This window comes from Tupaia chinensis, unplaced genomic scaffold, assembly GCF_000334495.1.
Source record: "Tupaia chinensis unplaced genomic scaffold, TupChi_1.0 Scaffold000050_1, whole genome shotgun sequence".
NCBI lineage: Eukaryota > Metazoa > Chordata > Mammalia > Scandentia > Tupaiidae > Tupaia > Tupaia belangeri.
This window is the reverse complement of record NW_006159508.1, coordinates 158,891-175,674: the sequence shown is the minus strand read 5'-3', so window position 1 is coordinate 175,674 and position 16,784 is coordinate 158,891.

The following is a 16,784-nucleotide window of genomic DNA, read 5'->3' as shown; positions in this document are numbered from 1 at the left end:
TTCGGTTCTACCACCCCTAAGCAAATCTCAGCCACCATGATGGCACTGCAGTAGAGCACAGCTCTGCAATGTTGAAAACCATTTAGAAGATCAAGGTTTGGTTCCCAGTTCACCGGGAATGCAAGGCCTATTCACTGTTGGGATGCACGTGTGTCCTTGATCCTAGCTGACTAGGAAGGCTGAGGGAAGATCACAGTATGAGACCCTGTTGAGAGTGCTTCTCTGTCTCTCTCTTAAGAAATAAACTTTAAAAAGATCAGGGAGGGGACCGGCAGGTGGCATGGTGGTTAAGATGATGGACTCCCACATAGCCGACCACAGTTGAGTTCCAGACCTGGCAGCATGCTTTCTCACTTTCTCTCTGTCTCTCTCTGGTGAGCCCAAGTTTAAAAATAATAATAATAATAAAATTCAATAAATAACTATAAAAACAAAACAAAAATGTCAGGGAGGGGACTTTAAAAAGAGCAGGGAGGGGACCGGCAGGTGGCATGGTGGTTAAGATGATGGACTCCCACATAGCCGACCACAGTTGAGTTCCAGACCTGGCAGCATGCTTTCTCACTTTCTCTCTGTCTCTCTCTGGTGAGCCCAAGTTTAAAAATAATAATAATAATAAAATTCAATAAATAACTATAAAAACAAAACAAAAATGTCAGGGAGGGGACTTGTTACAAATTAAGAACATTAATTTCTCACATGCCATGTTGTTTTTCAGGACCATAACTCTCAGCAGACCTGAATTTCCAGTTTCCTTTGTCCAGGGGAAAGAGCCTATTTATTTCAACTGCTGAGTTATCTCTAGCAGTGAGAGCAACATCCAAGGTGGATATGGAATTAGACATCCTGGGTTCTAATTTATTTTTAAAGAATTATTTATTTAATTATGTTTGTTAGTATTACTGTTTTTAAATTTGCTATAAGGCATGTGTGCTCACCAGAGAGAGCAAGAGAGAAAGAAAGTGAGAAAGCAAGTCAGCAGGTCCCCACCTTGGACTGCAGTCCATCATGTGGGAGTCCAGCGCCTTAACCACTACACTATCATGGGTTCTAATCTTTGATCCACAACTTTCTGTGTGATTTGGGGCAAGTTAGACAACTTTTCAAGGTCTAAATCCCTTATCTGTAAATGTGAGTAAAGAAGTATCTCGATTTAAAGTTGTAAGAATCGAGTAAAATAATGAATGTGTTTGGCAAGGATCTTGTAAATATTAGCACTTGCTGATGATGTGTCAACAGAATCTAATTACCTACTACCTCTTACCTAGGAAGATGAATTCGTATGAATTGGTTTATCATACTGCTTCATAACTAAAATCATAGGATTTGGGTCTTAAAAGAGTCCAAGAACACCAAACCCAACTTCTATACTCTTCAGAGGAGAAAACTGAAGCTCAGTGATCTGCCCTTGAGCCCCTGCCTCTCTTTTCTTAGGAGAAAAAAGGACGGAAGTATTTATGGCATGGTTTCACCACTACAGTCTTCTGCTCTAGCCTCCCAGTTACCTAAGATCACGGATGAGTGTCACTAGATCTGACTTCTTCAGGCTAGTCCAAGATCTGAACCCGGGCCTCCCATGTGGCCCCAGCCTCACTCAGTTACACCCTACTGCTTGCACCACCCCAGTCAGGCTGCTGTGTTAGTGATCAAACTGGGGCCAGAGTTCAGGACTCCAGATTCCAGTTAAGTGTCTTTTGCACTATGTCATGTTTTCTTCTATAAGAAAAGAACATGGCAGGACCAGCAGTTAGCATAATGGTTATGTTGCTGGACTCCCATGTAGTTGACGGTGGTTCAGAGTCCCGGACCCAGTGGCTTAAACTCACACCAGACACGTATGTGTGCGTGCCCAAGATCCCAAGAGGAGAATGGAGGAGAAGAGATAACTGCGTGGCCATCCCCTTGGGGGGTGATTTCTCGCCTTCTGTCTCTCTCTTTCTGGCGAGTGCACGTGCCCTATAGCAAAAACCTCTCAAAAAAAGAAAAAAAAAAAAAAAAAAAAGAACATGGGAGACCAGTGGATAGCATAGTGGTTGAGGCGCTGAACTCCCACATGGTCAACTGAGGTTCAGTCCTAGACCCGATGGCTTAAAACTCAAGCCAAGTACATGTGTGTGCAGGCCTAAAATCTCAAGAGGAGAATGGAGGAGAAGGGATTGCAGCATGACCATACCCCCATGGCCATTCTTACATTTTGTCTCTATCTCTCCAGTGAGCATATATGCCCCATAGAAAAAAAAAAAAAAAAAGAAGAAGAAGAAGAAGAAAAAAGAAAAAACAAAAACGGAATCACAGAAAAATCACTGGATATCCAAGAGGCTGCTGGTCAGTTTTACACCCAGTTCATAGTGCTTGACTTAGAGCTACAGTGGTCAACTGTTAAAGTTTCTCCCAAACTGAGGAGTTTCCTGGGATATAGGACTTTCATTTCTAAATCTAGGACAGTCCCTGATAAAGTGAGTGGTTAGACACTACATAGGTACACTTGTGCAGCTGTAACAGGATGCCCCAAGCTGGGTAATCTATAAAGAACAGCGACTTGTTTCTCACAGTTTTACAGGCTGTCCAATTTCAAGGTGCTAGTAGGTTCGTTGTCTGTTAAGTGTTGCTCTCCGCTTCCTAGATGACACCTCATTGCTACATTCTCCAGAGGGAGGAACACTGTGTCCTCACAAGGCAGAAAGGACACATGGGTGAAAAGGGCTGAACTCTCTCCATCAAGCCCTTTCATAAGGACACTTAATTACATTAGTGATGGCAGAGCTCTCATGACTTTTAGGCCACACCTCTTAGTATTGTTGCATTAAAGATCAAGTATCAACATGAATTTGGAGTGGCCACCATCATTGACCTTAAGGCAGACTCTCAATAAGCATTTATTGAATGAACGAATGAATGAATGAATGAATGTCTCCTGAGTACCAGTCCAGCTCTCAGGATGAAGACAGCTGGTTTATGTTGGGAAAGGGAAACACTTGACGAAGGAGAAAAAGAAAGGTCTGACCCTGTTTGTCAACACAAGTTTGAGTTTTGAGAATCCTACTTCCTTGATTAAAAAGGAGTCTCTCAATATGGGTCCTTAGCAAGAAAAGAGAACTTGAAAAGCAAAGAAAACAAAAAACAAACAAAATGTACAGCCCTACTTGGTTCATTTCTCTGAGGTCCTATTCAAGGTAAGGACTGGGCAGAGATAGGCTTTGCAGTTGAACCTTTAAGGGCTCAACAGAACAAGAGAAGCCTTCTCAAACCTTGAGAAGTAACACTGTATGAGTGGTAGAAAAAGGAGGACAGTGGCTGGTTACAAGGCCTGGTGTTTAAAGGAGGCAGATCGCACATGGCCAACCACGGTTCAAGACCTGGACCTGGAAGCTTGAAAAGCACACCAGGCATGTGTGGGCATGCAAAAATCCTGAAAAAAGGAAGAGATAAGAAGAGAAGGGATTGTGATGTGACCGTACCCCATTAGGGAGTGCTACCCCCTCTCCCTCTCTCTTTGTCTCTCTTTCTCTCTCTAGCAAGTACATGTACTCTCTGGCAACTTAAAAGAAAAAAAAAAAAAAAAGGAAATGGACCGACAGAAGAAAAAAAAAAATAGCCAGCCATTTTCAGAATAATTAAAGTATTTTTGTCCGAGTCACGGGCAGCCTGAAAAGACAATCGGGAGGTATAGAGCAGTATCTCGAGACCCAAGAATTTGCTGTGCATAAATAGCTGCCACTTTTCCTCCAAAACAAAATGTCATTTCTCTGACATCTAGCGCTGCTTTACACTGGCAAATTAAGTGCCTTCCCATCACAATTCACATAAAATTGTATGTTAGTACTATGGTCTTCGTTCAGTGGGTTGAATCCGGAAGCATGTAGAAGATACCTGTCTCCTTGGTAAGGACATTGTTTACTGCACCACTCTGCCTGATGATGAGAGGTGATAACCATGCCCATTGGTAATGTTTAGTTCCTCTTTGGAAAGTGTCCACTTCTACCAGAAAGTTTTTCAGTTGATTTTTGGGAAAATCACAGCTTCTCTCTGAATCCTGAGCTTCCTCTTGGACTTGGTAGATTCAAGAGTTCATTTCTGTTCTTTCATTCTAAGGCATGTACTAATGAAAATATTTTGCCTATGTTTTCAACACAGCATCAAGGTTTTGAACAGTCTTAATTTGTAGCTAGAACTTGTCATCAGTCACAGACCCAGGGCAAGGTGAACGGGACAGGTGTCTTAGCTCCCAGAATTTGAGTTTAGGAGCCTAGCAGACTTGCCAAAATTAGCCAGACCAAACTTCCAAAATCCAGACAAGGACAGAGAGGTTGCCATTCATCTGGTCTTTATCCAATAGCTTTACTATTGTTTCTGTTGCCAGTTCATGGACAAGTTATTCTTGTAGCTGGGCCAAAACCTCTGAACCTGAAAGAGGAAGGTCCTTACGTCCCATGATGGGACTTGGCAGCAAGTCTGAGATTTCCTTCTTCAACAGGGCTGGGAGCATAGATAAGGAAATTGACTACTAGGAATAGGCTTGTCCATTCCCACCCTTATCCATAATATACATTTTCTGATCCACTGCTACTGCCTCTCCTACTGCTTACCTGCATATACTAAGGAAGGCCAATGGCAGGTGAAATCTAACAGATGTACGTCATCTTCCTGACAGATCCCTCCCATTTCTCTTTGAGCACCCTGTTATGATTGGCTGTCAGTTAATTCCTGCTACTCCACTATCAACAGAAAACCACTACCTGGGCACCCAGATAGAACTGCTACTTCCATGCTATGATACACTAGATCTTCCCAGAACAATGTTCCTTCTTTAGAATTAGCTCCCTCTATTCCATTCTTTAGCATTTCTATGGCCAATGGCTAATGAATCTTAGTTCATATAGATGCTACAAAGGATTCTGGTATAGTATATTTGCACTTGAACTGTGATCTTTACTTCTATATCAAAAAAAAAAGGAAATTATGTAACAGGAAAATCAATGTCTCATCCAAAATGCTCTCCTAAAGGTAGCAGAGGGTCCCCCCAGGTGATAGAGCACCTGGGGTGTAACATTCTGCAAGGCTGGCCCCACATAGAAGGGCTCCAGTGTCATATCCAGAGACCTCCCCAAGTAACTAGGCACATATGTGCCTGTAACCTGCAGCTAGCTGAAGCTGGAGGCTGTGAGTGATGTCAAAAATTTGGGGGTGGGGGTCCGCAGGTGGCATGGTGACTAAGGTGCTGGATTCCAACATTGCCGATTGTGGTTCGCGTCCCAGACCCAGCTTGAAAATCACAACAAATAAATAGATAAATAAATAAATGCTTACCAAAAAAAATTGGGGTGGGGGTGAGTTCTCTTTCTCTCTATTACAGAATAAATATACTTTTTTTTTTTTTTTGGAGAGATTTTCACTATAGGGCGCGTGCGCTCGCCAGACAGAGACATTAGAGACAGAAAGCAAGAAATCACCCCCCAGGGGGGATGGTCACGCCGCAATCCCTTCTCCTCCATTCTCCTCTCGGGATCTTGGGCACGCACGCACACGCGCCCGGCGTGAGTTTTAAGCCACCGGGTCCAGGACACGAACCGCGGTCGACTACGTCGGAGTCCAGCGACATAGCCATTACGCTAACTGCTGGTTCCCTAAATATACTTTTTAAATAAGTAAATAATAAAATTAAAATAGCAGAGCTGGGATTCAAAGTGACCTGATTCTGGGTTGAATTCTCCCATTATTATAAATAGGTGGGTTACACTCAGAGATATATTTCTTAAAGATGTGATAGCTCTTTTGAGCTGATGTTCTCCAGCTTTTTCTAACAATATTTTGTTCTGAGATATGCAACTGAGCAATAAAAGTCTGATGACTCTTCCCAACATTTTCTAGTGGAACATTCTAGTTCTCTCTAGGAGATCCATAATATAAAGTACCACATTTCTTCAACTGCCTTTACCCTGAAAGTACATCACTGCAATGTAACAACTGTGAACAAGAATTTTCTTTTAAATCTTCTTGTGTGGAAACCAAAAGGTAGCGTAGTGGTTAAGGCACTGGACTCCCACATGGCTAACTGTGGTTCGAGTCCCAGACCTCGAGGCTTGAAACACGCTAGACATGTGTGTGCCCAAAATCCTGAGAGGAGAATGGAGAAAAAGGGATTGTGGCATGACCACTCCTCTTGGGGGGGTGATTTCTCACTTTTCCTTTCTCTATCTCTGCCCCTCTCCAGCAAGCATGTGTGTCCTATGCCAAAAAAAAAAAATTTTTTTTTTAAAAATCTGGTTGTGTGTATTTCTCTAGAACACAGGTACCGGGAAACAGACAGGCCTAAGGACTTCTGAAGACATTTCCAGCCAATTGAGCAGAACGTTTCCCGGATTGTCACGTGAGGTTCAGAAATATCAGGACAGTTTGAATAAATAATCGCAGACAGATGACTCCTGGCTCCCTGAGCCATGATGGTAGGACAGGACCAGGCTGCTTTCCCCCCAGCTCCTCAAGGCATTCTTTTACCCCACTCAGTCCCAGCTGCTGGATACCAGGCTGATAAAGTAGAGAAAGCTGCACTTTCTTCTATTTGGGTAGAAGTTTTGGCAACTGAGCAAGTGTGGTTTATATGAAAGAGAAAGCACAAGCTGTCTTAATAGAGTTTAAAGAAAAAAAATTATCAGGAAGAAAAATGCTAGTTTATTTCATGGAGCAAGTTTTGTTTTGTTTTTAGTTTTTGGTTTCTGGTTGGTTTGTTTGTCCCTGCCCCCATCCCCCATACTAAGGCTTGATGAATTATTGCTTAAGAAGAGAAAACTGGGGTAAGTAACAGGGAACCATTTCTATCGTTGTTCCTTTTGTCTTTTTCTATGTCCCCTTCCTACTTTCTTCTCTTTCATTAAAGTTATTTCATAAATCTAAAAGAATAAAAAAAGTTTACTCAAATATTTCTTAGCTAGTCTCCTTCAATAATTACACAAAATATGAGTGACAATGCAGTGTAAGCTGTCCAGAAGTCAGGACTAGAGGGAATCTAATGTAGCAGGATTCATTACACACTGAGTGTCAATGAGCCAAGAGCTCAAGAGATAAGGCAAAATGGAGCAGGGATTGTCAGTGGATTGCTACAGTCGTGATCCAGCCAAGTATGTGTAAATCAAAGGGTCAAACACAACAAGAAGAAGCAAGCAAGTCTCCTGGGTCAAGGTGGAAAAGGGTCAGAAGCCAACAGGTCAGGTCTATCCAGGGAATGGCAGTAGGAAGTGGAGACTCTCTAAGCATTTTCATCCTAGAGCAAGACTCTAATTCACTTCACAAGCCCTACCCAGGCAGAAATGAGGTCAAAGGGTTAACTTGATGAGCAAAGGGATATTTGTGGTAAAGAAAAAAGAGAGGAGGAAATGATTGAACTCATAAATATGCCAAACATTTGACATACTCAGTCTTTACAATTCTTTTTTTCCCAAGCTGCTGAGTCCAGGACTTGAACTGTGCAGTGAGCCATGTGGGAAAGAGCCGTCTTAACCTTCCCACCATCTGCTGACCTAGTCTTTACAATTCTTTGTAAAATAATGAATGTCAGGTTTTCTGGTTGCTTTATACTTTTGGTGCATTTTGCTATATTTGGGGAATTTACCCCTTTACGGGCTTTGCCTCCCCGGAGTAAATTTTAAATATCTGGCTCCTCAGAGATATCAGTGGCAAGAACATACAGGCATAAAGCCTCAGATCTGTCATTAAGGAGGACCCAGGCAATCGTTCAATCAGAACCAGAGTTCAATCAAACCCAGGCAAGAATTCAGTCAGTGAACCAGAAGAAGGAAGTGGTGCCAAGACCTATTTACTGATAGCAATGGTGGCAGATGCATCTAGGTTTCTGGGGTACCAGTTGTTGTATGATCAGTTTCTGGCCCAAAAATATCTGTACTGGTAGAGTTGCTGTTGAGTTTGAGTTCTTGGCAGCCATTCTGTGCTCTAGGGGAAAGCAGGGTCAACAGCTTCCTTATTGGGTCACTTCTGCAGCTTTGTTGCAGGCCTTGACCCCAGGAGCTAAGCCTGAAGCCTGTCTTTCTAACTCTCCCAACTACTTTGTTCAAGTAATAACCCTTTTAATTAACTTTTTATCTGCTTAATCACTTAGAGTCAGCTGCTGTTGTTTGTAACTAACAATCCTGAGTCTTAGAGATAAGAATTAGTACTATCCTTCTTTCCTGAAAGGAGACCAAAGTTGAAAGATGATAAGTTAATAAAAAGAAAGAAGGACAGGTAACTTACCCTAGGACATACAGCTCATAAGTAGCAGAGGCAGGATTTGAATCCAAGACTGTCCCACCACAAAGCTGATGTTGCTTCCAATTTATTAACTGGCAAAAGTTCAAGAAGGAGAACCTCTGTGGGATGGGATAGGAATGATCCTAGTAACACCTTCCATTCCCACTGGCTCGCAATACCTTAGTAGTCAGAACACCTTTTTCTCTTTGCATGTGCTCAGTCACTTTTCTGGCTTAACTGCATGCCAGTAAACATATGGGTGATGCTAAAGATAAACCAGCATCACTGATTTTCATTACTACCTTCAAATATTGCCATTCGCAGTTTGTAAGGGGTGGGACCACTGTCTGTGGATTGCTGACAGGGTGGCCAACTGTTTGGGTTTTGTTTACCATTGCTTTTGATGAGTCACAGAGAGTTATGCATTATTCATAAACTCTAGGTTTGAAGAAAATTCCCTTGTACAATTTCTGCTCACTGGCTGCCCCAATCCAGGATTGAAATAAATAGCAGCAGATAATGAAGTATATGTGGGGCCTTCAAGAAGTTCTTGAAAAATGAATATTATTAAAAAATAATGGATTAGGGGCCAGCAGACAGTGGTTAAAGGCACTGGACTCCCACATGACCAATCATGGTTCAAGTCCTGGACCCAGCAGCTTGCTTTCTCACTTTCCCTCTCTCTCTCTTTTTCACTTTTTCTCTTTCACTTTCAAATTTAAATAAATAAATAAATAAATAAAGTTAAATAAAATCATTCTTTTTTTTAAAAAAAGGGAGAATTTCAAAGTTTTTTGCACCAAAATAAACTCATGTTTTTAACTCACTTTTCCATGAACATTTTGCAGTCCCCTTGTATGTAACCAAACTTATGCTTCCAATTTAATGCCCAGAGAACCTAAAAACAGCAGTTGGAAGGGTGGATTTTAATTCAAAGTCTTGCCATATAAATTATAAAATAATAACTAAACATAGCAATAGACACATAACAAATCTGAAGTAATCTGTTAGGCACTTGAAAATTCCAATATCCTTTTAAATGAAAAAAATAAGATGAAGAAAAAAATATCTCAAGCCAGAGCTAGTAGTTAGAGCAGTTTCAACCAAAATGTAAACCAACCCTTAACTTCCCATTCTTTCCCCCTTTATCCCTAAGTGGCATCCTCAATTCTTCCACTCCTCAAATACCTAGCTTAAATTATTTCTCTCCTAATTCCATTACACAACCTACTCATTGCACCTTCAAATGAAGGCACACATAACTAATTTAAAGAATTTAAAGAATTATTCTTTTCACAGATATTTATACTTAAACTAAATCAACATCTTAAGTAAAAGGATTATATTTTGTAGTCAACATTAGTCATGTGTGGTTGCCCAAAAATCTTTTCCCTTTCTTACATCAGAAAAAGGATATTATTTTATACATTTTTTAAAAGTAAGAAATATATTACGATGCTTTGCTTTACATCAGTTTGACTGAGCCATCTGACACTATGGCTCAGATATTTGGATAAACATTATTTCTGGATGCATCTGTTATTCCTAGATGAGATGAATGTTTGACTCTATAGACTTAGTAAAGCAGATCGCCCTCCCCAGTGTGGGTAGTCCTTATCCAATTCACCTGAATAAAAGAAAAGACTTATTAATAAAAAATTATTTTCCCTGCCTGACTGCCTTCAACCCAGGACACTGTTCTTCTTTCTTTAGACTTAAACTGAAACTATACCATTGGATGACCTTGGTCTCCAGCTTACCTACCGCAAGTCTTGGGACCGTTCAGCCTCCACAATTACATGAGGCAAATTCTAATAGTAAATCAATTTCTCTATATAGATAGGTAGATAGATAGATAATAGATAAATAGATATACATAGATAAAGATTTAAGTCATACCTGACTTAAATCTCATTAGAAAGTCATGGTGGAGGCTGGCAGGTGGTGTGGTGGTTAAGGGTGCTAGACTCCCACATGGCTGACCATAGTTCAAGTGGACCTGAAGACTTGCCTTCTCTCTCTCTCTCTCTCTCTCTCTCTCTCTCTCTCTCTCCCTCCCTCCTTCCCTCCCTCCCTCATTCTGTTCCTCTCTGGTCAAATTAAAATAAATTAACAAATGGATAAAGTTAAAATAAAATAATTCTTTTAAAAAAATAAAAGAAAATCATGGCGTATATTTTAATACCCAGACTCTCAATTCAGTGAGTGAAAGGAAGTGCCCTTGAGGAAGGATATTGTAAGAGCCTATGAAAATCTTCCTTCACCTCTTCTCCCCAAAAGATGCATACATTAACCAAGGTTACTATGCACTACAGAAAGGGAAATATTTGTACCTGTCACAAGTGATTGAACATAGCTTTGACTTTGTGTTACTCTCTGGAGACCTAGAATATCACCATTTTCCCTATTTAGAACAGGGCCTTATCTCTGGGCATCCACTGGTAAATTGTTGTGAATATAGCATGGCCACAGACCTATTCCTTTTCTCTTGGTTCTGAAACCAATATGGAATTTACTAGTTTGACTGAAAGCTTAAGCATTCTACACCTTAGTAGTAAAAGAGTAATAACATCACCCTCACTATAAATTCCATCAGTAGAGAAGTTATAAAGATAAATGAGGTCATACTGGGCCAATTTCCGGTTTTATGTAAATCTAAAAGTCAGAGTCGTATAGGATTAGAACTACAGGCACTGTTTTTCAGATTCCCAGAAGAAAGTCACTTTATCAACATAAACTTGGCACAATTTTGAAACATAGCAACATTCATCTTATCAGCCCATTGACTTGCTGTAGTAAGTTGTGATATTTTTCTTATTATTTTGTGCCCAGAGCCACAGAAGATTAATGTTACAAGTTAAGCAAACAGTACAATATTTACAGCTTCCTCTGTTGGTGAATATTAAAGTTCTTTTCTAAGTCCAACTTCCTGAGGATCACAAGAGAAGTTCACACATATGCTATGGAGACAGAGCACTTTCCATAATGCTTAGTTTATAGATTAATGTCCATATTCAAAAGCAGGAAAGAGAAGGAAAAGCTGCCATCTGTCACTGGGAGCAGAGGTACATTGTGATGAATCAACTTGGAGAATATATTGTTTATGAATAAGAAAGATCTGTATCCAGCTCTGGGCCAGAAACAAGCATTGATTTTATGGATGAGAAGGCAACGGTGAAATATCACTTCCAAAGGGGTCAAAGCGTTTCTGGATTCCAAATATCACCTCCATCAAGTCTTGTTGAGAGTGTCAGCTACATGTTGGAGGCTGCAAAAGCAACTGAGGCCCTTGAGAAGCTTCATTTCTACCACATCAGGGAAAGAAAGAAGTGACTCCTAAGGGATACTGAAACCTGAGTATCTTGGGACCTCCACTCAGTGCAGGTAGCATAATTAACACCTGTTACCTGCATTAGGTCACCAAAAAGTCAATTGTCACATCTATCGAAATACTCACCATAGATAAGAAACTATAATAAAAGATACATAGTGGGTAGGGCAAGGAGTCCCCTAGGAACTCACAGTCTAGTAGAGAATGCAAACACGAAAGCTAGCCCATTAATACATAAGGGCTTCCAGGCTCTCCTTCTGCCCTCCGCCCTAAGCCCTCACCCCTCCCAACACAGGAAATGCTGCCTTGCCCTCCTCAAGGCTCCTTCCTAGTCATCCAGAGAGTATGCAACCTTCCCAGACAGTTCTGGCACTTTTGGGGTGCAGTTTTAGAGAATGAAAAGACAGAGTCCTCAGGAGAGAACCTGCCAGGAAGAGAGACTGGGAAGAAGTACCAATAAGCAGAGGAAGGCAAAAGAGTAGAGGGGAACAGGGGAAAGAGAGAGAGAGAAACAGAGACAGAGAGAGAGGAGGAGGAGAAGAGAAACAAGAGGTAGAAGAGGATGAGAGACTCCCCGGCACTGTGAAATTGCAGAGATTTAGAAGGAGAAATGAAAGGGGCTTTAAGAAATGTTGCAGGGCATTCTGGTCTTCATCCGTTTTTTATATTGTTTAGCAGCTGTTGTACTTACTTCTCATTATTTTGGGCTTCTTTCTTATTACTTTAGGCTGGTTGGACTCTTTTTATCTTCTTGTAGAGATTGCACCAGATGGGACCTCAGCAGCTGGGCTCAGCTTCCTTCTGGATTAAAATCAGCCTTCTAGATCTGAACCCAGAGGTCACTTTTCATCGAAGCTGCTAGTGAACAGTGGTGCAAAGAGCTGAAGCTCAACAGGCTCAGGTTATAATGATTATTTGTACAAAACATGGAAAAACAAACAAATGTTGAAAAGACCACACCATAATCAGTGCTAAACGTAGGAGATAATGCCCAGTGAGAAAGGCATTGTGCCAGTCAGTAAACCAGCCTGGGCAGTAGAGCAGCTTCTCAAACATCAACCAAACATGATCAGGCAGATTCTATGGCTACTAGCAAAAAGCAATTTTTTTTTTAATCAGAAAATAAGTGTCGGTGAGGATGTGAAGAAATTAGAATCCTAGCACACTATTGGTAGGAATGTAAAATAGTGTGGCCATTATTAAAAACAGTATGGTGGGTTCTCCAATAAGTAAATATAGAATTATCATATGATTGCTCAATTATACTTCCAGGTATATATTCAAAAGAATTGAAAGCAAAGTTTCAAAAAGGTATTGGTACACCTATGTTCATTGCAGCATAGTCAAAATAACTAAGAGGTGGAAACCATCCAAATGTCTATCAACAGAGGAATGGATGAATAAACTCTTATATACACATACAATGGAATATAATTCAGTCTTTGGGGGTTTTTTGTTTTGTTTTTTTCTTTGGTTTTTGGTTTTTAGTTTTTGCTGGGGTGTGTGTACTTGCCAGAGACAGAGAAAAGTGAGAAACCACCCCCCCAGGGGATGACTATACCATAATCTATTCTCCTCCATTCTCACCTTGGGATTTTAAGCATGCACCCACACTCTTGCTCAGCCTATTTTTCAAGCTGCTGGGTCCAGGACTCAAACTGTTCAGTCAACCATGTTGATTCAGCGGCATCAAGTTTTGTGTCACCTGCTGTCCCTGAATCAGTCTTTTAAGAGGAAGAAAATCCTTATACATACTACAGCATGGGTGAACCTTAAGGGTATAATGGTAAAGTGAAATAAACAAATCACACATAGAAAAATACTGTGTGATTCCACTTGTAGAAGATATCTAGAGTAGTCAGATTCATAGAGACAAAAGTAGGTTGGTGGTTGCCAGGGCCTGCAGGAAGTGGAGAATAGGAACAGTTATTTAGGGGGTATTGAGTTTCAGTTTAGCAATATGAAAATAATTTTAGATCTTGGTTACACAATAATATCAATGCACTTAGCACTACTGAGCTGTACACTTACAAATGGTTATGGTAGGGTCTACTTGCAATGGCATGGGTGATAGGATGATCCGGTGTGATACTGTAGCCATATGGTAAGGCCCCAGGTTTGAATCTCAGCGCAACCTTACCACACCAGACATGCCAGTGATTCTGGCTAGTTGGAAGGTTGGTGGAGGGAATTACACTGCAGTGAGACCCTGTCAAGAGTATCTCCCTCTCTCACAACACATAAATAATTCATTTAATTAGTTAAGATGGTAAATTTTATTATATATATTTTACCACAATTTTCAAAAATAATTATTTATTTTATTTTATTATTATTTTAATCTGACCAGAGAAAGAGCGAGAGATAGCAAGCCACCAGGTCCAGGATTCAAACCACAGTTGGCCATGTAGAAGTCCATCACCTTAACCAACACACCATCTGCTGGCCCCACCACAATTTTTTTTTAACTTAATGAAATTCCAATTCAGTAGGTCTAGGACTAAAGATTCTGCTTGTGTTTTCTTGTCTACATATTAGAACCATGTAGGGGATTTTTTAAAACTTTAAAACTTTATTTCATGATATCGAGAGACAGAGAGGGACAGGGTCTCCTCATGCTGCCAACCCTTTTACCTCATCCTTCCAGCCAATCAGGATCTTGGGTACAAGCACCTGGTGTGTTTCAAGTCAACTAGGGATTCAATCTTGTAGTCAGCCATGTGGCTTCCAGCACTCAGAGCAGCATGCAAGTGTCTGTACCATGAAGACTGGGTTGAGGGGTATTTTTAAAATTCCAAAGCCCAGGTTATGTCCCAGACCCATTCAATCAAAACCTCTGGGAGTGGGGCCCAGGCATAGGTGGAACCTGGGGTTGTCAACATGCACACAAGTTTGGAAACCATTGCTACCCATTGAATAGCTTTTCATGAATTGAATCTATCTCACTCTTTTCTAATAAAGAACTTACTGGAGAGCTCAAAGCAGCATTCTCTATGCAGGTTGCACTTTAGAATCATCTGAAGAGCATTTAAAAATACTTGCACTTTGGGCCAGCTCAGTGGTAAGCAGTAACAGGTTGCTCAAACAATGCTGGGTTCATATGGAAGATCATAGGTTCAGGCCCCCAGTCAACCTGTATATGGCAGGCATGCCCCTGATCCTGGCAGGCTGAGAAAGCTAAGGGGAAGATCACAGTGTGAGACCACTTTAAAGGTTCTTGTTCTCTCTCTCAAAAGAAATAAACTTTAATAAAAATAAAAATTAAAAAAAAAACACCTATTCTTTGGCTCTACCATTTCCTACCACTTAGGAGATTCCAATTTAACTGGTCTGGGAAGTTTTTGAAGCTTCTCAGGTGGTTCTAATTGGAAAGCTCTTGCTGAAATGTTCACTGGTTCACTAATGCCTCTGCTCAGCCTGTCCCTCTGCTCCCTGACTCTAGCCCACCTACTCAAACTCTGCCCCTTCCCTGTCCTCTGTATTAGGCCCAACATCCCACACTCTGATTTGATTTTACAAGTATTGCAGGGTGGGTGATGATGAAGGGAGTTGCCTCCATCTAAGCAAGTGTATCTGGGAGGTGCTCAGAGCTGTCAGAAATCACAGATTTTATCCTTCTGTACCAATTAGCTTCATGTACAGCAAATTCTGATCTATAACCACAAACCAAATAGTTCACTTTAAGCTCACATGCCATTCATTAAAAAAGAAACTAGGAAAAGAGTGATTCGTTCATACAACCTGTTCTATTATGAGTGAGGTAGGCAAGGAATTTGTAGAGCACATACCCTAGTGTGTTTCATTCATTCACTCATTCAATAAATTTATACTTATTGAGGCCAGACAGTGGTTCAGAATGAAACATGAGGTTCTGAGAGGGAATCCCACATTACTAGGTGTCTGGTTCCTGTCTAGAGACCTCCCTGAGTATTCTGGACACATGCTTACCCATGAACCAGGACTGGCTGAGGCTGGGAGTGAATTGTAGCATCAAGACCCTATTGGAAATCCTATCTCTCTCTCTCTTTCTCTTCCTCCCACTCTCTCTCTCACTTGTGGAAAAAATAATAAATAAACTTTTTTGATATCTTAAAGACTACTGTGGTGTTTTATTTCTTTATTTGTTGAGAGCCTACTGTGTAACAGGCATGGTTTAAGATACTTGAAGGTGTGGTAGTTGTCCTTTCCCAGACTTTTATCAAAATCCAAAGATTTCACATAAAAATTATTAAAATTACAATTAAAATCAAAGTTTTTTGTTTTTGTTTTTTCAAAAATCCAAAGACTTGTTTTATGCCTTAGATGTGAAACAAGAGTGAAGAATTCATTCACATTACTATCTTGTTACCCTTTGGGTTGATAAGAGAACCAAAAAAAAAAATTTTTTTTTTTGAGAGGTTTTTGTTATAGGTCACATGCGCTCGCCAGAAAGACAGAGAGATAGAAAGCGAGAAATCACCCCCCAGCGGGGATGGCCATGCAGCAATCCCTTCTCCTCCATTCTCCTCTTGGGATCTTGGGCACACACGCACACACACACTCAGCGTGAGTTTAAGCCACTGGGTCCGGGACTCTAACCGCGGTTGGCTACATGGGAGTTCAGCGACATTGCCATTACACTAACTGCTGGTCCCAGAGAAACAAAATTTTAAATATAATTAAGCATGGGGAAATTATAGATGCCATTGAATGATATCTGGGTTTTTTTTTTAAGGTTTTTGTCACAGGGCACATGCACTCACTGGAGAGAGAGTGAGAGGGAAAATGAGAAATCACCCTCCAGGGAGGATGACCATGCCACAATTCCTTTTCCTTCATTCACCTTCTGGGATTTGGGGCACACATGAACACACACCCAGCCTGATCTTTACCATGACTGGAACCATAATTAGCCATGTGGGAGTCCAGCACCCATGCCCCCCACGCCCCCACCCCCGCTGCCCCATTATCTGGGCTTAGCCCCATAGTGCAAAGCTTCAGCATTCGGGTCACATGTTAAACCATCTCTCTTGTCAGACCTACAGGTTTATGTAACCTTGGGGGCAGTGTTAGCTGGGGCTAAGGAGAAAACATACTTTATAAGTCTGATTGCTTCTTGTTATACCTTGCTAATGTAATCTACTTTGAAGATTAGAATTAGCATAATATTATGGGTAATGCCAGGCAAAAAGTGGTCTGAGCAGCAGTGCCATGAGGGTATTTGGTTTTGTTC